Below are 26,743 nucleotides of genomic sequence, written 5' to 3' on the forward strand. Positions count from 1 at the left end.
TCAATACCAGTTCAAATATACGAAGGGGTTACAATATTCAAAACAGACCTACTAACAACGCATGGAGAAGCGGATGTTATTATCCCACATCAAATAGTATCCTGTGTTAATGAAGTTTATAAACTTATAACGATTAGAAGTGATGATACAGATGTCTTTGTTCTGCTTCTTCACTATTGCAGACATTGTGCACTCAATTGTACTGTTTTAATGGAAGGAACTGCATCCCAGCGTCAAGTTATTGATATTGGAATGACAGCTCATAAGCATCGCGATATAATTACGTATCTTTTGACGGCCCATGGTTTATCAGGTTGTGATACTGTATCCCATATTTATGGTATAGGAAAGGCAACTGTTGTGAGAGCACTCCAAAAGGGCTTAAAGCTATCGCTTTTAGGGCAAATAGGAGCCAAGATTAATGATGTAATATATGAATCTACTGCATTTATAGCATCATGCTATGGGCGAATCTATCGCCGGAATTAGGTCTATGTCAGATATAAGATACAAAATGTGGCTTAAAAAAATGGGAACTGACAAGACCTAAAAGGCTGTGAAACTGTGTACCATGCCACCTACTACCGAATCCTTTGCGGAACATGTGAAGCGGACTCATTTCCAAGTGTATATTTGGAAAACTGCACTTGAGGAAAATCCATCACAACAACTGGCAACAGAATTTGGCTGGGTAGAAGATGATGTCAACAAAAGCCTAATTCCTGTAACTGTACCAAGTGGAGTTAATCTGGCTCCACCCGAGATACTTCATATGGTACGCTGTGGTTGCGCAAAAGAAAACCCTTGTTCTAATGGAAGATGCAGCTGTGTGTTTTCTAAATTAACATGTACACAATTTTGACATTGCTATGGCGAAGAAACTTGTTGCAATCCGTGGACACAGTTCGTACCAACTGACTCTGCTGACGATTTGGATGATTAGAGAGATGACTTATTAATTGTGTAACATTTTAAATTTAATTTTATTAGTTAAAGAATTTTACATATATAGGTGTAAACACATATGAAATTTGCTTGACATTAACTCCTGGTTAAGATTTTAATATTTATGTCTAAAATTTTCAGAAAATTGATAACATCTATGCTAAATTGTCGGCATAGTTTGGCACTTCATGTGAAAATGAAATGCTAGGATGATCTAGTCTGGACTATGAGACATTTTTAATTGTCATAAGAATGTCATGTATACATTTATGACTTATTAGAATGATCATAAAACTTAATCAACTTTTGATATGTTGTTTGATATGATATCCATAGTGTGAGTGCAAATGATTTTTGGTAATGAAGTTACATTCCATTGGCCTATTCAATTTAGTAAAGTGAGACTGCAAGTTATTTTTATATATAAAAATTACAACTAAGGCCTTCGTATTTATACTGGATGTTAATATTTGTTTTGTTTTTTTACTTCTGCAACAATTAAATTAAATACGTAATATTTAAAATTTTGATGCATGTTAAATAAGATGCTTGTAAATGTTACAGGTTACTTATAACATTGATTACAACATAATTTATGTAAATAAACGTTACAGCTAGCTAAAGATATTTCACGCCACATACAACTTCAATTAATTTTACAGTCCATGCTTTTAAATGTATTGTAAATGTATGTGTTAATGATTTAGTATTTAATCAAAGTTCACATTCCTTGGAATCAAGATATTCCAAATATATCATTATCACTTTACGAAATATTTTCTGCTATATTTTATAAAAGTATTTAATTGCCAAAATAATTTGTTCTTATATTTCCTAAGCCCTAAAATCATTTTATACACCACAATGATTAAAAAATGTGTCTTATACGCGCATATATGCCCGATGAATGAAGTTTAAACTATCTTGGTCGCCATCTTAAATATCTAAAATTGCTCAAGGGTGTCAAAGGGGCACTCTGCAGAATATCATCAGATATACATTGAGGAAACAGAAAATGCCATAAAACTTTGGGCGGACCTTACTTCTGGGTTTAGGTCAAAAATGCCATTTGGCAACCGGACTATAAGATAAACTAACATGCGGACAAAAGAATATAATGTTCTTAACAAGTTTTTGAAAGATTTGTTAATGTGCCAAGAATATTCTTGTGGAGTCACGTTCAAAGAAAATGAATTCAGTGTACGTAAATTCACGAAATCGGCCGTGAATTTACGAATATCACGGGATAACTTGTAACCAGTTTTCGAGTGGATTGAAGGTGGGCATTTTTAACAGTGCAGGCGGGCCTCTCAACTCCTCGCCTGAGCAGCTCTGGGGCTTCGGAGCCGTCGCCGATGTCTCCCCGGCCGGTGCCGCCACTGCCTGCGACCCGAGTCCGCGAGGTCGCCAGGACAACTCTAGGCCGCCAATCACCACTGGCCACAGAAGGGAAACTTCACAGGTAGAGGGACACGGAATTTGTGGAGTACACTGAACGTTTCTTTCCCCCTTGTTAGTGTAAAATTTACAGTAATTTGCACATTTGCACATTTAGTGAAAACAACCGTATTGCTAAAAAAAAAAAAATAGCGTTTGCAGTCGCAGTAACACTGGGTTCAGATTCTTACCATGGCATTTATGTTTTGTGCTGTCCCCAGTAACTCCAAATAGTTAAAGTTTATTTGCAAACCGTTCCCTGAATAGCTTTCCAGTATTAACTACGCACATTAATAAGCACAATAAAACAAAATAAAGTTTAATTATGACTATACTATTATTTTTCATGTCTTAATAGGTATGCTTAGTTGAAACATCAATCAAAACATAAAATATGCGCCAATTTTCGTAATAAAATACTCAGTATTATCTCGAAAAACGTATTTCATTTATGCGAAAATAACCATAGCAATGTGTTGTACAAAGTTACAATATCTTTCTTGTAGTATTACACAAAATTTCTTGGCAACTTGTTTCCAAAGGAATCTTTTGTAAAAGAACATAATTTTTTTTTATATCTTCCTGGCATTATTACTGCATGACATACAAAAAAAAATTGTGTCATACGCAAATACGTTATTTTAGTCTTATTAGTGTCACGTTTGTAAACCTATTACTTAGGTGCGATTTAAAAAAAAAAAAACTTTTAACTGTGAGAGTAATATTGCTGTATGTGAGGGAAAGAAATATCGATTTTTAACACCTTTTCAAGCATTTTTATTTGCAATATTAAGTAAAATTCTAATTTTTTTATCGTAGCTAAAACATTACATTCATATTTATGGACCCTCACAACTGCAGATCGTGTTCGTTACACATGCGAGAAATAAGCTTTTGCAATTTGTGACTGCATGCCCCGATACAGTTTTTATTTATTACCCACTTGCAAACACCTCGAGACTGGAAGCGGAATGAGCAACTGGATCTGCGCCTGTTTTACAACTGCAAAACTACCTGGTCATTAAACGTACAATTGTACGTTTAAATTTCGCTGCACAGGAAAATGAAGAGAGATAAAAATGCTGCATAATGTACGTGGCGCCCTCGTTCAGGACGCCTGGTCGGCGCAATCGTGTTTGCGTTATCCGCATGTCGCGATTGGAAATACTGCGCCTTAAGTTTTCCTTAAGGAACCTGCCCACCTGGGCACACATACGGTGTGCGGCGCTTCGGAAAAATTCCACGCGATTTAAAATCTGCCCAAGATATCAGAGTGGCGTATGTTGATGAACAGTGTTTAGGAATACTGAGGGTGCCGAGGGCGGATAATAGGTTCTGTTTCCGTATTTCGTTTTTAAACTGTTTTTAGAAAATTTAAAAAGGCTAGAGATTGGCATATTTATTCGTATTCGTGATTACGAATACGAATGTATTCCCGAAAAAATTATATTCTATGATTACTAATACATTAGTATTTACAGGTGGGATTTCGAATACAGTTGTTTTCGTAATTTCGTGTGAATATTCTCATGTTCGAATATTAGAGAATATTAATAAAATATTATTATTCACGTGTTATTATCCGCAAATATGTAAAATATTCGAATTCGCGTGTTCGTATTATCGTATTCGTATTCATCTATCAGTGAACACGTGAGTTTACCACCTTTATTAATATTTAAACTGCTTCCTCGAGCTGTGAACAACAATTTAGATTACTTCACAGCATTCTGGAGGAAAACGTTTGGTCCACACTCCCCCGGTCCACCCTCTCCCTAAAATATACACTTTAAAAATAAAATACATTAAATATTTCAATCAACTAAAAAACAATTTATATTGTTATGACTTTATCAAAAGTATTAGTAAATTACATACAAATGTGAAATAAAATATACATGGTATAAACCAAAGTAATTGCCTATCGAATTTGAATTTAATTAGTTTTCTTCAAAAATATATAAAAACGTGAAAGTAAAGTTTAAACCTGAACTTTTAAAAGGAAGAAAAATTACAATTAAATATGGCAATAACAATGCCTAGTATGACACGACAAGAAGACATGGTGCCAGTTCAGAGCCTTAAAGACTACACCACGCGAGAAGCACCAGTGAGCGTAGCACTTATCATCCCGTCTCACTAACACAAATACACCCCTGACTAGAAGAGCCTCTTAAATTTAGTGTTTCCAGATTGGCTAAATCTGTGGCCCAATCAGAGGCATAAAACTCTTCTGGTTGGCTGTGTGGTTTTGTCAATCGGCCAATTAGGGAGCAATGAAACATCGAAACACCATTACAGGGAGGATGCCTAATAATTTAGCAGAACCATGCAATGCATTCAGACGAAAATAAACCAGATAGCATCTGATTAGTCAGATAGCCCAGCTAACCAAAAGAGACGTGGTCACTGATTGGCTAACAGCTCCAACCAATCTCAGAAGCCTATCGTTTAGCCAAAAAAAATTCAACAAACAAAAAGGAAAGAAGCCTATGACTGGTCCACAGCTACAGCCAATCAGGAAAAAAAACCACCTCTCAGGTGAAAGTATCTTAAGGGACTGCCAACACTCTCAGTAGAAGACTTACCCTGATGATGGCGATCAAAATGCCAGCCGAAACGTTCGTGAACTCATTACTTTTGACTCCCCTAAAATCCACAAGCCAATAAACCTCAAACAAGTTACAATGTTTCAAAAATTATCATGGAGTTCCAAAATAATTCATCGTTTCTAGCTAGTTATAGTCTGTATCATGTATAACTTGTTTCAAATCTGAAAGTTTTCAAAAGTAGTACTAGTGTTACCAATTCCCCAAATGTCCTTGCAGAGCTTTTTTAGTTGTTTTTTACGTACGAACACGACAATCAAGTGACATTTTTTCTACAAACACTGTTTACTCACCAAAAGTGGAAGAAGGAAAAGTAGAACAATTGGTACTTCTGTTGAGAACTGTCTAATTTGAGAAACATCACATGAAAAGGACTTTGCTTTATCGTCTAACAGTAACGCAAGCTACCGATAGAGAAATGCATTAACCTTACCCCCCCCCCCCCAAAAAAAAAAAATCCGTTTCCAACTGCGCAATCCGTTTCAGTGTCGCTTCAACTTTTGTTTTGTTCAAGGTTATATTTGACGTGAGGGAACATAGGAAACAATCTTATGAAACTGACGCGGAGTGGTTCTGGAAGTGATCAGTGTACTAGAGACCTCTGGGCTGACGTCACAAAGGAAAGGGGACCGATTATACCCCGGCAGCCTAAGCATAGGAGTGGCTTAAGGTACTTCGGCATGGGCAAAAGGAGTGAGGGGGATATCATCCCAATGCATTCTGGGTAACCACAAGGGGTAGCTGCTGAAGGAAGGTGGGAAAAGGCGGGGGGGGGGGGGGGGGGGGCGTACACTGTAAATTTGTTTTGGTAACTGGAACAGAAGTATTCATGACAAATCACAGATCTTGTATAAATTTGTACTCTTACATGAAAACAACTGTATCACTGCAAAATCGTGTTCGCAGTATTAATGTGTTCGAATTATTACCCGGGCATTTATGCTTTTGGTTGTCCCAGTACCTCCTATAGTTAAAAGTTATTTGTAAGCTGTTCTCTGAATAGCTCTTCAGTATTAACTACGCAAATTAATAAGCCTAATAAAAAAAAAATAAAGGCAAACTCTTGGATAATTTTTTCCCATGGTTTAAAAAAAAATATTGTGCTTGAATGTAGCTAAAATCAATTAAAATATAAAACTATGCGCCAATTTTGGTAGTAAAAATTAAGTATTATCTCGAAAAGCGTATTACATATATGCAAAAAATAACCATAGCCGTGTGTTCAACACAAAATATTTCTTGTGCGATCTATTTCTTAGGAATCTTTTTTTTTCTGAGTGGCCTAAATGTTCCTTAGGCCTCGCTTGTGCTCAGGATGGGGAGGACTGGAAGGCCTTACCCCTACTAACGACCATGCTTGATTCAGGGAACAGTCCTCGGAGGTACATGAGAATCCCGTCGTCAACGTGCTCCTCGGCTGTGGACTTGACGTGGCGTCAATCTTCAGCGGCGCGCGACAGTCAGATCGCTAGTTGGAGCGTCTTGCGCGCGCGTCAGGTTATTTTTTTTTTTTATGCGAGCGGGTCGGAACGCAAGTCATCCCCCTGATAATCTGCCAGTCGTTATCGAGCAGGGTGTTTGACAGGGAGGTAGAGGGGGGGGGGGAACCCTCGCCACATGAATATGCATGGCTATGTAATGAGGTCTCGCCAGCTGACGCCTGTAGGTGTCGAGTCGGCAGGCAGGCAGTCTAGGGAAGGGGTAGGTTAAAGTGAAGATGCACGTCATTACCAAGCAGACACTGACGGTGAGAACGTGTTGTGCGCCCCATCACAACTCTCGTTCCAAACACTGAAATCATCATATAAAATTACAAATGTTTGTAAATTTGCGCAATTACTTGAAAGCAATTGTATCGCTACAATAACAAAAAAAAAATTATACATTCGCATTACTACTGGGTTCGGATTCTCGCCTGGGCATTTAAGCATTGTATTTTCCCAGTTCCTACATTAGCTAGAGTTATTTGTATACTGTTCCCCAAATAGGTTTCTAGTATTAACTACACACATTAATAACTATAATAAGACAAAATGACAAAATAAATTTAAATTATAAAATATTCTATTGCATTTTCCGTGGTTTGAAAAAAAAACATTTAATGCTATTATAAACCATCAAAATTATAAATATGCAACAATTTTCGCAAGAGCGACAAGAAATATTCAATATTTTTTTCAAAAACCATAATTTTTTATGAAAAAATAACCATAGCAATATGTTTTAAAACTTTACAGTCGTTTTATGGTAGTTCTACAAATTATTTCTTGGCTACTTATTTCCAAAGGAATCTGTTGTGGAAGTACAAAAACATGTTTTCTGTGTAGTAGTGTTTAGTTTACATTGTTATAGTGTATATCACTTTCAATTATTCCACTAAAGCCGAGAAATGAATCACTTTCAATGATTTCACTCAAGCCGCGAAATGAATCACTTCAATGATTCCACTGAAGCTACAAAATTAAAATGTATCGGCCATAACATCTCGTCAGAATCGAGGTCGTTAGAGACTATCGAAGGCAGAGGCGAATATCTGTAATATTTCCAAGCAGGGCCCGCAGGATTACGTTTAACATTCTCGTTACACAATGAATTTTTTTCAAGCGCAAGCTGGCCCCCGCAGTAAAGGACTTCTTAAATTCCAGTGGTGAATGAAAGGTGACTGTGTGTCTGAAATAATGGTGGGGATAAACGGGAACATCCTGAGAAAAAAAAAAATATCCACTGGCTCACAGCAACGTTCGCATCGTTTCTCGCTTGCGAAAAATCTGGGTTCGACTTCCACGCTGCAATTATTTTGTAAATGGAACAGAAATATTCATGCAAACTCACGAGTTATTTTTAATTTGTACATTTACGTGAAAAATAAGTGTATCCCTAAAAAATAGTGTTCTTACTCGGTCATTTGTGCTTTGTGTTGTCCCACTATCTCCGGTAGTTAAAATTATTTGTAAACCATTCCCTGAATAGCTGTCCAGTATAAAATGCGCATATTAAAAAGCAATGTGGAACAAAATAAAATGAAATTGTTGGAAATTCTATTATTGTTTTCATTTTAAAAAAATGCTTGATTGAAACATCATTTAACATAAAATTATGCCCCAATTTTCGGAATAAATACTAGGTATATCTCGAAAAAAAAACGTACTTCATATATGCTAAAATAACCATAGCCATGCGTTGTACAAATTTACAGTATATTTCTTTTAGTATTATAAACTGTTTCATGGCAAATGGTTTCTAAAAGAATCCTCTGTAATTTTACAGAATTGTTTTTTTTATGTGCACCGCGTATTGAAACTTTCGCCGTGGGGGGGAGGGGGGAGGGGGGGAGTAATATGTCCACATATTCGCAAAATGAAGCGAATGTCACGAACCGACGTTACAAATGGAAGTGTCGGTCACCGTGATCGCTGAGGTAAAACTATTCTGGTAGAAAATTCTATTTAAGCATAATTCAAATGATTAAGAGCCTAATTGAACACTGGACAGCCCGCCACCTTTAACCATTTAGCAGAAAACGTTTGAATCGCACTTTGTGTCCTTAAAAGTAAAATTTAATATGTAAAGGGACTGCTGGTTATGCGAGATTATGGATGTACATACAAATATTGCCTACACTGTACCATTGCCACTAAAAGTTTTTCATCTGTGGTACGAATAAATAAATGTTCGTTCTAGGCAGTTTCAACCTGAGGGATATTTTTATAAGGTCATAAATTTCAGTTAAACGGCTTCCACACATACATAAAAAAGGATCGTAGAAACTATGTTAGCAATTAGAAAGGGTCACCTGTTATTATTATTAATAAAGGGGAGGGAGTGTTAGTAAACGTTTATTAACAGAGTAAAGAACTATGAATAGCACAAAACATTGTTCGGGGATAAAAAAAATTTCTAATTAATTATTTAAGTTTTTGATATTTGGCACATTAAAAGCGCGCATCACTCTTCGGAACTGAACTACGCTATGGTGTCTTATATAAACTGTACCTCGACATTCCTAATGAATCACCTCCTAAGATATTTTGGAGGGGTGACTGAAAAATTGTTTTAGACTGACGCGATGCTAATTGACATTTTTAAATAAAATATAAGTTATAAAATCGTCTTAAACATACAATTCAAGATATCGCTCAGATAAAATTTCTACAGATGCCTGTGTAAGTAACCTACGGCGCTTTAGGTATAAAAAAAACTACAGTGGAAAAATGATCGCTATCTTATCATTGAGCGTGAGTAATGTGCTGTGTGTGTTGCAGTAATTAGTGGTCTGTGCGGTGCCATTAGAGGCCTAACTGCGGCGGGGAGCAATCTATTAAAGCACTCTGTTGATTGTTGTATCACTGCTTTCGGCGTTTCGGCGTGCCTTACCGACAAAAGACGGACTTCGTAACCCCATACGCCCTCCCCGTTCTCCGCACACACTTTCCGACGTGCTTGAATGATGGCGCGCACGGCTACGAACAATAGAAATTTGTTGGCCAATCAGCAGGTAGAGAGACGGCATGACTCGTTGAGCCCAGTTACGTACATTATGTTGACAGGTTATTTGTGCTGTGTTATATCGTAAATGCTTAGCCTTTTTTTTAACCGAACAAGCGCGTTGTGTGGCAAACTGAACTTGTTCACTCAACTGGTGAACAGTCAATCTGTGATTCTAGGTTCCAGACGCCGCAATTAAACGTTTACCCTAAAATTCCGAATATTTTTTGGGGGAAAAAACGTTTATGTAAACTTACCACTGTGCCTCTTTTATTTTGTACGCTTTCTCGCACGCAATTTGAACCAAAAATGATCGCGCTATGTCTGTATGCTTTCCACTGCACGTTAGAGCTGCAATAACTATTAGGTACATATTGAAGTATATTTAAGTGAAATATTATAGCTAAATCAAGAATACTGCACGCAGACATAAATCAGTAACAAACAAGTTTTCTTTTGTTTTTTATTTATTTCGTTTGGAACATTGTGTGATTGTGTAAAAATGTGAAAAAGGGAAAATAATAAAAATTGTGTGTAGTCGAACAGCTATTAAGTGTATCAAGGTTCCATGAAACGTCATAGTGGCGGTTAATATTTTACTGTTTTTCTAACGGGGCTTAAGTCTTCTGTTTTCGCGCCCGAATTAGGGTTACGAATGATGAAAACACAGAAATAAACACAAAAAAGAAAATGTAAATTCGTAAAAATGGCTTGCATTTCAATATTTGTCAAAGTTAATCAGATAAATTTAGCGCGCTGAGTGATTAGATATTTTTAATTGGGTGGTTTTACTCTGTAAACAGTATTTGAATATTTACAAATAATTTTCAGAGAATATGTCTACTTAAAATTAAGTAATATTGCCAATTAAGAACTTGGAAACGTGCAGGTAGTGTAAATATACCTCAGGAATGTTTGTGGTTAAAATTCGGAACCCATAATTATAGAAAATATTTATTAAAAAACCAAATTAAAAATTCTCGAAATGTATTCCAGTAAAATTCTGTTCCCAGCGAAGATAATTATTTCACGTGTAGCAGTAAATTGCACAGGCCTCATTTCGAACAGCAAACAAATGGCAGTGTTACGGCGGTCCGAGATATGTATAGACTGTTAAAACTTATCACCTTCTATTTACGAAGAACGCTTTTTTGCAAATTACCCAGGGATCTTCATTAATTAACGGCTTTCTTTGTAAATTTACGGATACTGAGTTCACTTACTTTTAACATGAATCCAAAATAATAGTCTTGGTATAGTAACAAAACATTAAAAAATAATGGTCAAGTCTACAGTAATAACACTCTTCTTTTGTCCAAAGTGTGTGTGTGTGTACCTTTATTTAGAACGAAACATACAGCTCAAAAGTCGAAATACGGCGCAGTTTGAAATTACAAAGAACCATTCGTTTATTTGAGTTAAATTCTTCGATGAAAAGTCCGTAACTTGGCTGTAATCTCCGACGGTGTACTGACGCGCAGGAGTGCGTGCGCTTTGCGATTGGGGTCCGCGCGCAGCTCCGCCGATAAAGAGATCGCAAGGGGTTCGCGTACGACGGGTCACGACAATCGCGAGCGAGCAGGGATCGCGGAGAAGCCGAGGACCGAAAGGGAATGGTCCTCGTTCCGAAACCGCCTTAACGTCCCGCTCGTAAACGCCAATTTTCGCCGGGGCCCGCGGGGCCGAGACGAGAGTGTTTTAAGCCGAACACACACAAACCGGTCCTCGAACTCTGCAGAACCCGCCGCGCGTAAAAACTGAAGGGCGTCGCGCGCGCCGCGGCAGAGTGTGTTTTCTCCCCCTCCCTCCACACCTCCCCCCCCCCAAAAAAAAAAACCAAAATTGGACCGCACCGCTCGCGACTCCCCGAGGCTGGACCACGGCGTCGTTTTACAGCCGCCAACTTCTTCGCCAATCCTTGCACACACACACCCCCCCCCCCCCCCCCCCCCAGTCAAGACAAGACGTTAACGTATTCGGCCTGACGGCTTTTTGGTGCCAACGCCTTCCCGGAGGGGAACAGCCGCCTAAAAGACCTCTTCACCGGGCGCGCGCCTATAACCCGCTCGTTCGTCGGCCAAAACGCCGCGGATACGCCCGTTCCTGGCTGCAGCTCGCAGCCCATCAATCACACTTTACTACGCCACTTTTTTTTCTATCTTTCTAGAAGCCTTAACCGTAAATTACCTTAAAGATTGCTAACAGGCTCAAGGCGCGAGCGAGTAGGTACGGCACCTTATAAACTCAAAAAGTGTTGTAAAGTGTAGCTCATTTTCAAATCACGACTACACATTCAAGACTGTTCTTCTGTTAAGCACATTTATGACCCTATGACACTTCTTTAAAGACACTTAGCCAGGCTTGTAGGTACTATTATATATATATATATAATTTTAAGTGGATATTAACGACTATGGTATTTATGTTGAAATCTTTATGGTAGACGTTGTAATACTAACTTTCTAAGTAAACCAGTTCTAAAGTGCTTTATGTAGATTAGTTGCTACCGTGAGTACTCGAACCCAGATGTGTCCACATTATTTCCTTCATATTCATTTATATTATTTGGTTGAAATAAATATCTCAATTTTACTTATTTTTTTAATTTTTACAAGACAATTCCTGTAAGGATAACAAAAATAAATTCCATTATATTACGTATATGTTTAATTCCTATTAAAATACGTACATAAAACTCTTTGCTGATGGTTTTTCCGAGAAATAACTCTAGATGGAAGGCTTCACGTGGTACATAATTCTACGCTGCGCTGGTACGCCCATTGAAATCGTAGAATATTTGTTGCTTGCTGTACAATTACAGTTTTCCAGGCGAGCGAATGGTTCCCAAGGTCAGATGGAGGAGTGTTGGGTGAAAGAAATAAAAGGTTGTGTGATATAATGGTTCGGCAATGTCTGTCCACTAAGCCCTGCCTGCTGCATCGCAACCGAACGAGTGGCCGAAGGAAGGCGGGCACAGATTTTTCACACACGCTACTGGTTCCAGCCCCTCTCCTAGAGATTGCAGTCATTTGCAGCCATTGTAAGTCACTTTCAGGATCTTACATGAAACAAACCTAATAGACATCGGACCTTTTTTTGGCCCACCAAGACTTAGGCCATAAATAAATCACTAGCCAATTCTTAAATAAATTGTAATCAAACTATATATATTTCAGAAATCCCTTTTGTAAATAACGTTTCTTTTTTTTTAAAAAAGTAATTTTAACCTATCAAATTAGTATTTGACATTATTGTAAAAGAGTATCATTGAATTCTATTTCGTTCTAAGAAATAGGTTATTATAGAGGTTTAATAATTTATAGCCAAAAATTAAAATACATAGTTGACAAAACCCTACCCTAACGAATTCTGTCAAATCGTGCAGATTCTAATTCTGTCTAATCGTGCAGATTCTGTTATTGTTTTTGTATTGTTACTGATGCACAATGGGACCTTTCTAACAGATGGTTTTTCAACTACATGTGAATTTTTAATTTAAATAGACAGTTTTTTAAATAAATTCAAGGCATAAACTAGTATTAATAATACTAATCCAGTTTGGTAACCAGCATTTTTTCAGTTTCCCAGTGTTTTCCAAGTTTTAAATAAACCTTTTCAATTCCCTGAGTTTTCCCTGTTTAACAAATTTTCCCAGTCCACGGGAACCCTGGATCATACGACAAACTGTTTTTAGCAAAAAAAAAAAAAAAATTAAAGATACAGCAGTAAAAGAAATAGCTCATGAAACAATTTACAGTTACGTGAAATTATGTTAGTGAACTTACAGCACCTGGCACACAGACCACGAACGAGGTTCAATCTCTGCCCAGCGGAGAATCTAATTGCAGGAGTTTTTGTTGTTTTACTTAGAGTCACAAATAAAAAAATTCATAACATATCCTCAAGGAAAATTCCATAACTTAGAGCTATCATAAGTTATAAACATACAAATTAGAAGTGTCATGGTTCAGAAACACAAGTCTTGAAACTATAATATCTTAGGAACACAGAACGGCAAATCACGAAGCTTTGAATTTGGTATGAGAAGGCATAAGGTTTTTTAAAATTAATTTAGTGATATGGTAAAAAAATTGGAGGAGGAAGAGAGGCGGTCTGAATTCCATATTCCCCTTTTGTTTGCAACTTGGATAAAATTTTTGTCAGAGGAAACTGGAAGGAATAATTGGGGGGAGGAGTGGGGGGAAGTTACAATAGTTTCTGAATGAACGTCTTACCTACCTTGTGGTTCATAATTTACGACGGAAACCCTCAGTTTCGCCTACTTGTGCGTCGGGCTTCCACCACGAGGTCCAGACTATCTTGTCGGACATGACAGCGCATAACAAGCGGGGTGACCTCTAAGTTCCCTTGCCCCTCTCCCCCCGTACCACTAAAGCCACTCTGACTAACAGGAAATGACGCAAGAGAACAGGTGAGAGCCGAGCCAAGGTCATTAGCTGGACAAAAGGATTGCACTCGCCAGTCAGGAGTGTGTTTGTGTTGGTTCGGCGGGATGGTAAGTGCGACGCTCGCTGGTTCTTCTGCCTCGGTATCGCCTCTAAGGCGCAAGGCCATAACATTGTATGGCGGAGTAATGAAGACTAATGTGTAATGCAAGGCCCTTGGGTGCTTTCAAGAATCTTTTTTGAGTGTTTCGTGTTTAAAAATTATTTATCGTGTTCTTTAAATGTTTTTCGTAAACATATCCCATTACGTACATCCAATATCCCATAACATTTTGTTTTCCATATGTTGAGCATTTTTATAATCACGTGGTTTTATTATGAAGCTTAGTGCACCATATGATTGCCTAATAAGAGAGCCTCTTAAATAGTTTTTTTTTTACGAAAGGAACCACTTAAAATTAACAACTCTTGTCGTCGTGTTCATCGGCTCGTACTACAAAAAATTTCTATAATTCAGATACACTGTAGTATAGAACATAAATGGCGGTTTAGATGGACTTATTATTCGTCGTGAAACTTTTTCCATTCTTATCATTCCGTCTATAATTTATTTATCTCCGATATTCCTCGTAATTTCGTCAGAATTTCCCTCAGAATTGTTCTTTCCATTTCTCCCTTAATATTATAATGGTATTTTTAATAATCACTTTCAAGCAAACAGACAGATTATGATTAACAAACTGCAATTCCTCGAATCGGTGAAAAAGTAGAGGGGGGAAAAATCAGTTGCTGAAAGGTCATGCCCGAATATTTTTTTTTTTTTTTTGCTAGTGAGCCATTTGGGTTATTTTGGGGTGCTTCTGTTGCTCTTTTACGAAAGAACATGAACATAATCAACTAAGCAATTTATCAGCAAGATCACAGTTGTAGTATAGATAAAATGGAAAAGCATTATTTTACTGGCTTGTCTTGTTTGATTTTTATTTCTTATTGAGTACTCTAAGTGTAATATATCATGGGTGTAAAAATGCGCGCAAGTTTTCTTAATTATCGTCACTTAAGCGATTTTTTACACTAATGATGTTACACTAAGTGAATCGCTTTAGAAAATATTTACAGCACAAGAACAAATGCACGGGAGTCATCGAGAAATATTTTTAGATAGAACCCTTGAATAAAAGTAAGAACTAAGAAAAAGTCAACATGGCGTGTGAGACAGTCTTAAAGAAGAGACTGCCTACGAGAAACTTGCAACATAGCGTAATATATTGAGCTTTAAAGGTGGGTTAACGATTGAAAATTAAGAATTAGTCGCGTAATTAACATATGAGTCTCCGTAGTGGAATGATTTATGATTGTCGTGTAGGAGTTTTGACGGGTCGTGTGCGAATCATGCGTTGACTTAAGACTCAACCAAGATGTTTATAGTTAATATTTTTCCTTGAAAACCATGGGAAGTGCCAATTAGAGCACATTAGAAAGTGTTGCTTACGCGAAATATTTCGTTGTCGTTTTCGTTGGGAAAACAATTTATGACGTAGTACGAAAAGAGTTTGAAATACAGAATTATTAGTATGTCAAGAAATGATAAGATACTTAAAAGAAAATTGCACGAAACATTAGAAAAAAAGATGTGATTGGAATATTTATTTTGTTTTAAGATATCGAAAATTAATCATTCTGATGTGTTTAATGGTTAATTTGTATTATTATATTAATGAGAATATAAAAAGTATTTACAATCTATGAATATATATTTTTAACTGTAAAGCCATTTTATGGTGGTCTGGAATAAATTATATCAGCATTACATGAACTAGTAGTTACATATTAAAGTTTAATATCTTGGATTCTGAATTGTGTACGAATTCTAAGTAAAGAGATGAAATGTTGAAATTTTTAGGTTCAATCGTAGCCATGTGTCTGGTATTTCAAGTAGGTACATAACCAATTGATTTCACCATGAATAAAACTGTTGCATTGAACAAAACATCAGTCAGCAACGATTCGAAATCGAAATGCACTTCAAAATACACACGATACATAGGAATAAAACAATTCAGCTTAAATAATATAGCTGCATTCTCCCCCGTTCATATCGGATGGAATTAACGACCACTAATTCAATCATAAACTGCATATTACTTAACCGCTTTCTCGTCGGCGTACAGGTTAAAAGTGTGTAATTCTTAGGGACCGGAAAAATTCGCGGGTTGAATGACCTGCAGGATGAACTCCGTAGTTCTACGTACACTCGGTCAAATGTCACCCACTCATTGGCTGCTGTCGTGTGAGACGTCCCAGCGTAGCAGCCTGTGATTCGATAAAGCTTTGGTTGGGTGTTTCTCATTGGCCCAGCGTCATCCAGGTGAGTTTTGAGCCAATAGCAGAGGCAGCAGTGAGGTATAACTATTTGTATTTTTAGCCTATCGCGAAATGAATTCGCGAATTTTTCCGGTCTCTAGTAATTCTTAAGCTTTTCAACCGTAAACCCGCCTTAACCGGAAAATACGGTAGGTAAAGACACCAGTGGCGCTGTTACACTTCTCGTCAAAGCCGTGGTGTCAAGGCGGTTACGTGCCGATCTGCGTAGCGCAGTCGGCTCTCGGAGCGAGGAGTCCTGGGTTCGAGTCCCGTATAATGCAAGGGTGTGAATTTGTGTCGTTTCAATTGTTACACAGAGTTTTGGAAGTCAATGAAACTGTAAAAGTATCAAAAACATGTTTAAAAAAAATGGATTTGGATTGGGAAAATTCTTGGGTTCAGTGATTTCCAGGATATACTCCACAATGCTATGCATACTCGGGCTAACGCCATTTGTTCATTGGCTGCTGACTTGTGAGGCGTCTCTACTGGGTAACTTGTGATTCGATAAACTTATTTGATTGAAGGTCTGTAATTGGCACTTATTCATCCAGATTAACAGTGAGCCAATAGCAGAAGCAGAACACAAAGTTATAATTATTTGAATTTTAGCATTTCACGAAATAAAGCCGCGATTTTCTCCCCTGTCTCTATAGATTGTAAATGGTTGGCACCAACAAATCAAACATTTATTAAATAAAAAATTTTAAAATTAAAACTTGATCAGTTCACTTTCTTCCGACAAGGTGATCCGCGGTCAGATTCCCAGCGGGGTCCAACATCAGATTTGTTTTTCGTCATAACGTTTTTTTAAGGCTAATTATAAAGTTTTAACCCAACACGTGTCTTGCATTCGATGTTCTGTCACAAGTATTTTCAACAAATATTCACTTTGTGTAATATCATGGGTGTAAAAAAGACGCGCAAGTATACGTAACTATCATCACTTGTGCAACTTTTGCAACAATAATATTTCACTAAGTAAACATCTGTTAAAAAAAAATTGAAAAATGTAAGGGAGGTATCAAGATAAAATTTTAGAAATATTTCTTAAAAAACCTAAAGATGGGGAGAGAAAAAAACGAAGATCAATATGTCGTGTGAGCCCGAGTCTTTAACGGACTCGATGTTGACGACAGAATTCATCCATTCAGTCATTCATCCGTAGATGAACGGCAAATAAAAGCTGGATACACGTATCGTTTGAAGCCTATTAGGTGTGGTAACGACGACTGCGCCCGGGAACGAAAAGGAATATCGTGGTGGAAGGAAAATAAAATCTTTTATTATTATTATTATTATTCCTGAAATAAAATTCCTCCCAGCTCCAGCGCGAGGGACACCTGCTGTTCATGGGCTGCGAGGGAGAAGTGTAATGGGGGGAGGGGGGGAGTGCAATGGCCCCCGATCGCCTACGTCGTCCGAATAAATTAACATCCATCCCGTTCGGACGCGTCGGGAACTCACGCCGTGGGAAAGGCGTCCCGCCGACGGCCGAAGTCCTCACCACAGGAAAAAAAAAAAAAGTGTTCCTTTACGAGCCTTCACGGCACCAATTTCTCTCAATGAAGATTTCTCACCCGGGAATTTTTATCCTTTGTGTTTTCCCGGCAACCTCCAGCGGTTATTTGCAAACCGTTTCCCCAATACCAGCATTAACTGCGCATATTAAGGGGCCCGCCTCGTCAGAGGTTTATGTGTGTTAGTGAGGCGGGATGATAAGAGCGACGCTCGCCGGTGCTTCTAGCGCTTTGTCGCCTCTAAGCGCAAGGCTCTGAACTGGCGCGCAGTCTTTTCGTCGTAACAGGATAACTGTGAAATTTGAGCGGTGGCCGTAACATTATATGGCGGATAAATGAAGATACAGGTGTAATGCAAGTCCCTTAAGTGCTTTCAAGAATCTATACCAGTTGTTTTACGCCTAAAATTTACTCTGAAAACATGCGTTTTAGCCATTTTGACTCTTCTAATAATACTGTTTAAAAACTTTACCCTAAATCAAAAGTACTTTTCGGCCCTCAGCGAACTCTTAAATGCTTTTCGTAAGCGGACCCCACTCGGATATCTTGAGTAGTTTTGAAATCGCGTTGTTTTCCCTGAAGCTCTGCACACTGTATGTTTGCCCGGGTAGGCGGAGCCCTTAAGGGGCCCGCCTCGTCAGGGGTGTATGTGTGTTAGTGAGGCGGGATGATAAGCGCGACGCTCGCTGGTGCTTCTAGCGCGGTATAGCCTCTAAGCGCAAGGACCTGAACTGGCGCGCATTCGTCTCGTCGTCACAGGATAACTGTGAAATTTGAGCGCTGACCGTAACATTATATGGCCGAGAAATGAAGATAAAGGTGTTATGCAAGCCCCTTAAGTGCTTTCAAGGATCTGTACTGATTGTTTTATGCCTAAAAATTACTCTGAAAACACGCGTTTTAGGAATTTTAACGCTTCTAAAAATACAGTTTAAAAACTTAATCCGAAATTAAAAGTACTTTTCGGTCCTCAGCGAACTCTTAAATGCTATTCGTAAATAGGCCCCACTCGGATATCTTTAGTAGTTTTGAAATCGCGTTGTTTTTCCTGAAGCTCTACACACCGTATGTGTGCCCAGGTAGGCGGGGCCCTTAATAAGCTCGGTGTAACCAACTAAATTCAAATTTTTTTGATATTCTATTATCTTTTCCATGGTCCAAAAGAAAATTTACATGAAATATCAATTAAAATACAATATATTATGCATTAATTTTCGTTAAGAAATACTCAGTATTATTTCTAAAAAAAAAAAAAAAAAAAAAAAAAGGAGCGAGCGAGCGAGCACGCGCGCGCGCGCGCGCGCGCGTGTGTGTGTGTGTGTGTGCATTGTCGGGTTTTAAAAGTTGTCATTGCATTAGGTAATGGTGAGGGGGGGCCAAGAAAAAAGTGTTTGTCCTCAGGCCCTTGGATTCCCTTGACGGCCCTGTCTGCAGGGCGTCAGAGGTCCGACCCTTCTCCTCCCAAGACGGCGAGACGCGTCGACGGGCAGCCAGCGAGGTGTTCGCGAGTCGTCTCGGGAAACGACGACTGTCTCTTCGGCGCAGACACCAGGCAAGATTTTCACGTGTAACTTCTTAGCTCCCTGTTTTCCCGCATTTGGCGGTAACGACTAATTTAGTGAGTGCGACGGAAGTCGCATGCGACGGAAATGTGTTAACAACCACGGTGCTGCCATCTGCGGAGGATGGCGCGATCCAAAGTCGACAAAGGTCACAAGATAGCCGGATTTTAAAAAAAATTTTTAAAAATTTTTAAAAAAATGTACATAGGTATGTACGCGCGTGAGAAGTTGATCTTCTTTGGCATCATTAAAAATAGTTTTTAATTGAATTATTAATTATAATAAAATAATAAAAGAGCTGGAAAAAGATGGTCAACACAGTCAATAAAGTTCAGTTTAAAATTGAAAAATTAAATAAATAAAATTTAGAGAATAATTTGTACTAAATATTATAAGATTCTTAATTTTAAATATTTATTATTGATTATTTAATATTTTAAAAGAAAATAAATAAATTTAATAATAAATTCAAAAATTTAATTTAAGTATATTCATTTTTAAAATATTTATTATTTTCTTAATTTAATATTCACTTTTCATTTTTATCAAAAAGTTTTCATTAAATTTGTTCGTTTATTTTTATAAATATTTATTATTTATTCAATTTAATAATAAATATTAAAAATTAATATTTCATTTGATGTTCGATTTTAATTTTTATCACAAATTATTTATTAAATGTTTTATTAAATTTATTCCTTTTTTTGTAAATATTAAATAACCAATAATAAATATTTAACATTAATAATTTAATAATATTTAGTATTAATTATATTAAATAATAATATTTTAATTTATATCAATAAATAATACATACGGATAGTTAATCTTAATTATATTGGAGCATTTAAAAAAGTATAAAGGCACAATTTATTTTACTAATATTTACGAATAGTAAATAATATTAATCAAAATATTCAATTTAAATCGCTACTGAATATAATTTATTAGCACATATATAATTCGCACTTGTATGAAACTAAAACACGTTTGTGAATGTAGAAACTAGAAACATGTGGATAAATATTATAAATATGAAAACAGTGATCAGAGGCGACGAGCGTGCCAACATGCGCGACTAATGGAGGTTCTATTTCTATTTTGTTGGTAGCTTTTTTTTCGAGACAATGAGCGGTTTAGCGGGCAGCTTCAACCTGTTAATTTTGTGTTATAGTGATGCGCGCGCATCTTAAAATTTCACTCTCATCATTTTTTCATAACGTGCCTAAAGAAGTATAACTTCAAAAAAAAAGTAAAAAAAAAAAAACCTTCCGCCGAGTTTTGAACAACGGCCCTTCAGCATTTTGACCAGGCAGTATAACCACTGCTCTGACAGAAGGTTACGAGGAAATTGTGTATTATATTAGATGTAATACCAAAATAATGTTTTTTTTAAACCTTGGAATTTACTCTTTGCTATGACTATTTTAGTTTACCACAATAAATTCCATGGTAATTTCACTATCATAAAGTTTTATTTGGCACAGCAATACGTTTTGTATGTCCCCTAATGTGGGTTTATGTTCATATACGTGGGTCCACCATCTTCCTGTGAAAATGTCGACACATGGTGCACGCGCAGCTTCAACCTGTTAATTTTGTGTTACAGTGATGCGCGCGCATCTTAAAATTTTACTCTCATCATTTTTTCATAACGCGCCTAAAGAAGTATAACTTCAAAAATTTCCTTGTCGAAAATCAGGTCCAAAGCCGAGGTTTGATATCTTTCTTTTTATAGTTTTTATTTAGCTTTTATCGGAGCCATTTTATTATTATAGTTTAAAATTTCGGTCTGCTAATCAAATGATACAATAATGGACGTAGTTGCTCCGGCAGCAAATTCTGGCGGCGTGTGCGAAAACTAATTGTTATTCACGTTCATAAATGTAGTTGAAAACACAATTCGCGTATATTTATCACGCCTAGCATTATTTTTAAGAATTCTACGTTAAATTTCGTGTCCCAGTTTTCGTATTATAAGCGTATTTGCAACATGAGAATACACGGATTTGCTCTTTACTGAGGTTAGATGTTACACTCACTGGCAAGTACTGAATGACTCACTCACATTTATTTATTTTTTTAACAGCTGCGGCACCGAAGTCATTACATGTTAAGAGTGTGCACATATGTATAAGAGACAGAAGTTTAGCTATACATTGTGTCTCATAACTCAACGTCAAGCCGAAAACAGTTGATATACATATTAATCATGGTGTTAAAATCAAATAACCAAAATTCAAAAAGTGTCGTAGTATTCTAGTGAAAGACATTTTTATTTTTATTTTTTTTGCATCCCCTCCTAAACCAAATGATTAGATACTGTGACAAAATAACCCATATAACGACAACAATTCAAAATAAAATAAAAAATTATCTACTTTTTGGGGAAAATATTTACTACAAGACTTATGCTGCAACAATTTTAATCTGGCAACTTTGACTATTCACACTGTAAAAAAATTACTTTGCTACCCTAGCAAGTTATTCGCTTTAGTTAGTCATCTTTACTAATAACTTGCTAAATTAGTTTAGAATGTTTTACAGTATGACTAGTAATATTTTCCCGATTAAAATTTTTTTGCAGCAAAGTCTTATAAATAATATTTTTTCCTTGAATGTATAGCATGTTTCATTTAATTTTGAATTCTTATCAACTGTAGTGTTGTTTATGATTACGTGGAAAGAAATATTTATCACAAAGTCTAATAATTTGGTCCAGGGTGGTGATTTAAAAACTTTCGAAAAAAATTGGTTGTCTGTAAAGTCAGTTTACGGACGATAGTTTAACGTGACAACGTCATAACAAAACATTGATGAAATGATTGCATACTTTTATGAATAAAATTGAATCATTTTTATTGAATTATCACTATTTTGTATGGATACTAAGAAAGAGTAAAATTAAATCTACAATTTAATTGATAAATTTACTTTTATTTGCACTCATTAATTCAAATATGTTTATTACTTTAACGAAGAGATTATTTTAACTATAACTTTTATACATGTTTGCTATTTAACTTCTTCCAATCTGTGTTATTCTGTTAAGGGTAGGACGATGATAGGAAAAGTAGGAAACGAATGGGAGTGTTTCAAGTTTAATGTGCCTCGAAAAAGTCAAAGCGATGGTTGTTCCAATCGAGTGGAAGAGATACAGATGCGGCGCAAGCGTACAATGAGCGTAACGTGACAATGTGCGTAATGGGACACTTTTTCGTGCGTACCAGCCGGCGTTCATCGATTTATTAGACGTTGTCACGTCAAAATATCTATAGATTTGTTTTTTGGTTCAGAACCTTAATTTACCTGCCCATCAACTATTCTCGGTTTCACGTTCTGTGGCACGTTGTACTTCAACATTACTTTTCAACGTCGTTATACTCCTGTATTTGAGCCACATACCATTCAGGTTATTATAATTAAATCATAAATCCTCAACCGAAGAAGTATAGAATAACCAGCAAACTAGCTGAGACGTCTCTTTTAAGTCAGCATTCAGTGGAGAGGTAGTTGGTTCTTGTCCAAATGTACATACTGCAGCGGGGGGAAAGACTGCAGATCTTCCGTCTCTCTGTCCAGTTGTAACACCGGTGGGAACTTGGTGCGGCGGACAATGGTCGGTAGCCGGGAGCCTTTTACGTCTCCTCGTCGGCGGAGTCTAGCCATTCTCCCCCCTCCCCGCTACCAAGCACAACCTCCTCCATCACCGCCTCGCGCGGGACGATGCCCCACCGAGAGTTCTTTTAACGCGTGCTTTAATTGTCTGTCTCTCTCCCTCTCCCCCTCCCACGGAGACTTCCCATCCGCGCAGCAGCTCCCAAGTTATCGTCCTTCCTCGCCTGCCGGGCTTCTCGTTTGTCGTCTCTTTCGGCGTCTTTCCGAGCATCTTCCCTCCCCCCCCCCCCCCCCCTTCTAATACATCCTCCGCGCGGCAGAAGACGCGCGCGTATCCAACTCGCACGGGGGTAAGTCAACATCCTCGTATTAATTATTTGCCGAGTCTAATTCCTGAACCAGCTGCAGCGCAAAACTCGCAAATTTTCATTCTCCCTATAATTTTTGGTGTGTAACACCTCAGTTCTCGTTATGCGGCATTTCGGTTGGGAGAAATTTTTGTGAAAATAACGGAAGGTGTAACCACGGTGCTGCCATCTGTGGCATCTGTGGCGGATGCCGCGAACCAAGTTCACAAGGCCAAAGGGAAACTTTTTAATAGTAACTGTTTGAAGAATATTAACAAGAAAGGCAATGTTTGATAAAATTTATTGTCGAAAATAAGATCCAAAGCCGGGGTTTGGCTTTTTTTTCCAAGTTTTTTTCCGCTTAAATCGGAGCCGTTTCATTGTATTATTCAACTTTTCGGTCTGTTAATCGAACGATTCCATAGTCGACGTAGCTGCTCCGGCAACTAATTCTAGCTGCGGGTGTGGAAACTACGTGTGATTCACGTCAAGAAATGTAGCTGAAAACACAATTTGCGAATTTAAATTAATTATCACGCTCTGCATAATTTTAGAGAATTCTACAATAAATTTCGTGTACTAGTTTAGTATTATAAGTTAATTTCCAACATGAGAACACATGAGTTTGCTCTTTACCGAGTTTAAATGTTACACCTTTCTTTCGAGTACTTAAAGACTCGCTTAATTTTTTTTCATGCCCGCCGAAAGGTACTGGGAATTGTAGCGGATGTTCCGGTCTCATTTTTCACTTTGGATCCAACCCTATGTTTATGGATCCAACCCTATGTTTATTGTAGGTACGCGTCTACTGTCAGCACGCCAATCATAATCATCCAGCGTGGGAGAAAGCGCTTCCCGAATGGCCCGGCCAAATAGGGCAATAGCTTCTCTTGCATACGGCCGCCAATCACAAGGGGACAGTGGAACGGGCATACATTATTGCTAGAGACCTGAAAAAGTCGCGAATTCATTTCGCGATAGGCTAAAATACAAATAGTTATACCTCAGTGCTGCCTCTGCTATTGGTTCACAACTCAACCTGGATGACTTTGGGCCAATGAGAAACGCCCGAGCAAAGCTTTATCAAATCACAGGCTGCTACGTTGGGACGTCTCACAAGACAGAAGCCAATTAGTGGGTGACATTTGACCGAGTGTATGTAGAACTATGGAGTTCATCCTGCAGGTCATCGAACCCGCGAATTTTTCCGGTCCCTAATTATTGCAGTCTAATGATCGATTAGATTTATTCGCTAGAATACACGCCCCTAGTTATTATTCAATGATAAATCCTCAGCCAAAGAAGTATCGAATAACAGGCAAACTAGATGAACCGTCTCTAAATTCAGCAGCCGATGGAGAGGTAGCTCTTGTCCGAATGAACACAGGACTACGGCGTCCATCCGAGATCAATGTACCTGCGAATTTTTGATAAAGATTTTTTTTTATTTAGAGGAACAATTTTACTTATCGATAAACTTCAACACACTAGGTTCATTTTTGAAACGATTCTTTCATGAATTGCTAGGATTGGCAAGAGCAGTCTGTTCTGTTGGCAACATGGCCAATGATAATCAGTGAGTAGGTATATTGAAAATAGTTGAGTTTTGTTGATAATAATTCTACCAAAAGAGAAGTAGAAAGAGACTATAGTGCTTGTCAAATATCTTGACCCGAAAAAATGTCTGTGCTATAAACCTATACCTAACCATTGGAAAAGATTTATTTATTTTCCTTTAGATTAAAGTAATTACAGTCGAATAGTTTGCGAGGCTGTGATTTGAATGGCATAGAGTAGCTAATTTTATGATCCTTCTTCTCACATAGCCCAGTGAGTACAGACTTGAAAAATCAGCTGATTCATGTCGTGATATGCTGAAATTCAAATAATTATAACTTTTTTTTGCTGATTATGACATTGGTTCACTGTTATTCTAGAAGACTGTGGGCCAATTAGAGACCATCACCCAAAGAAGTATCGAATCACAAGTCACTCAGTATCAGTGGAGACGCCTCACAAGTCAGCAGCCAATGAACAAGTGACTTTTTCCGAGCTATGCAGAAGATCGTGGAATCCATCTTGGAGGTCATTGAACCCGCGAATTTTTCCAGTCCCTAATAATCAGTACAGCCACGATTACATTGATTACATTGCAGATACAATGGGTAGCAATATAGACTTGAAGCATATATAAATATGCTTCGTGTTGATGATTGGAATATGTATAGTGGTCTGGGCATGCCCTTGATGACCCAATCACGTGTAACCCGTCAAATGATATGATCTTGTTATAGACCAATGAGTAGAGACATGTAAAATTCGCGGATTCATTTCGCGATGGGATAGAGTCCAAATAGGTACTTTTGACATTATTTTGCTTCAGTGATTGGGCCACAGTTTATCTGAAGGACTCTGGGCCAATGAAAAATCTTTAACAGAAGAATTAGCGAATCACGATCATTCCAGTCAACAGGTGTTACGAGTCGGTAACCAATCAACAGATGTAATTTGCACGAGTGCATAGAGGATCATGGAGTCTATCCTTTAGGGATTTGAAATCGCGCATTTTACAGGTCTCTACCAATGAGTATTATAAAGAATCTTGATTATGCATAGTATAGTTGAGTCTATCCTGGAGTGAAATGAATTAGCAAAATAATCGAACTGACAGTGAAAATTATGCTAACTGATATATTTAAAATATTTGCGTATGTCTAAGAATGTTTTTCTTTGTGATACCCGAATACCGAGCACAATACTTTCTTGAAAGGAATTAAGCAAATAAACTGAAAACAGTTGCGTTTAGAAAAAGATGTGAATACTTGTATATAGATTACAAACCAGAATTTTGATATTCTAGTGTCTTATTTATTTATTTTATTTATAAATAGCTGAATACCCGTGGCTTTGCTCGCACAAAATAGGCCTATGTCATAAATTACAAACATGTTTAAGTAAACTAATACAAAAATTAACTGCCATATATTTATTTATAAGATTTCGTTAAAAAAATACTGTTTGGAATTTAGAAAAAGGTACTGTATATTAGTTTTATTAAGATTGCATGTACCAATTATTTTTCTCCCTTTTTATCTTTTCCTTTCCATTTGAGAGCAAAATAGAAAGTATTGTTAAAGAAGTCAAGCTCATTTGTCTTTGTTTTTAACGTAGATTATTAAAACTTTCAGATAACGTGTTTATTTATAATAGGTTTCATGCATATAGCCTTAAGACAAAAAAAATATTTTTTTTTCATATTATTTAAAATACAAATTAATCAAATAATAAAACATCACAAACTTTATTTTTAATATACAATACCGAAATAATTTTTTGTTTTACTTTCCTCACACCAAAATATATTTTATCGCTTCTCCTTTGTTTCATGGAGTAAAAAAAAAACAACCAGGATCGTCTTTATTTTTATTGTGAAATAAATGTATGTAGAAA

General features: G+C 37.2%; 1 protein-coding gene across 2 annotated transcripts in view; it reads left to right on the forward strand.

Annotated features, from left to right (window-relative positions):
• LOC134542940 (neuropeptide CCHamide-1 receptor-like) overlaps positions 1-26,743 on the forward strand; it is a 953,117-nt gene that overhangs the window by 191,383 nt on the left and 734,991 nt on the right. Inside the window, exons 2-3 of one of the 2 annotated variants that reach the window (XR_010076868.1) lie at positions 2,242-2,407; positions 19,201-19,318. The exons of the other annotated variant lie outside the window; for it this stretch is intronic. The gene's annotated coding sequence lies outside the window, so the exon portion shown is untranslated. Of the gene's footprint in view, positions 1-2,241; positions 2,408-19,200; positions 19,319-26,743 lie in introns of those variants that run through there. 2 annotated transcript variants of the gene reach the window in all.

The sequence above is a fragment of the Bacillus rossius genome (assembly GCF_032445375.1).
Source record: "Bacillus rossius redtenbacheri isolate Brsri chromosome 9 unlocalized genomic scaffold, Brsri_v3 Brsri_v3_scf9_2, whole genome shotgun sequence".
Lineage (NCBI taxonomy): Eukaryota > Metazoa > Arthropoda > Insecta > Phasmatodea > Bacillidae > Bacillus > Bacillus rossius.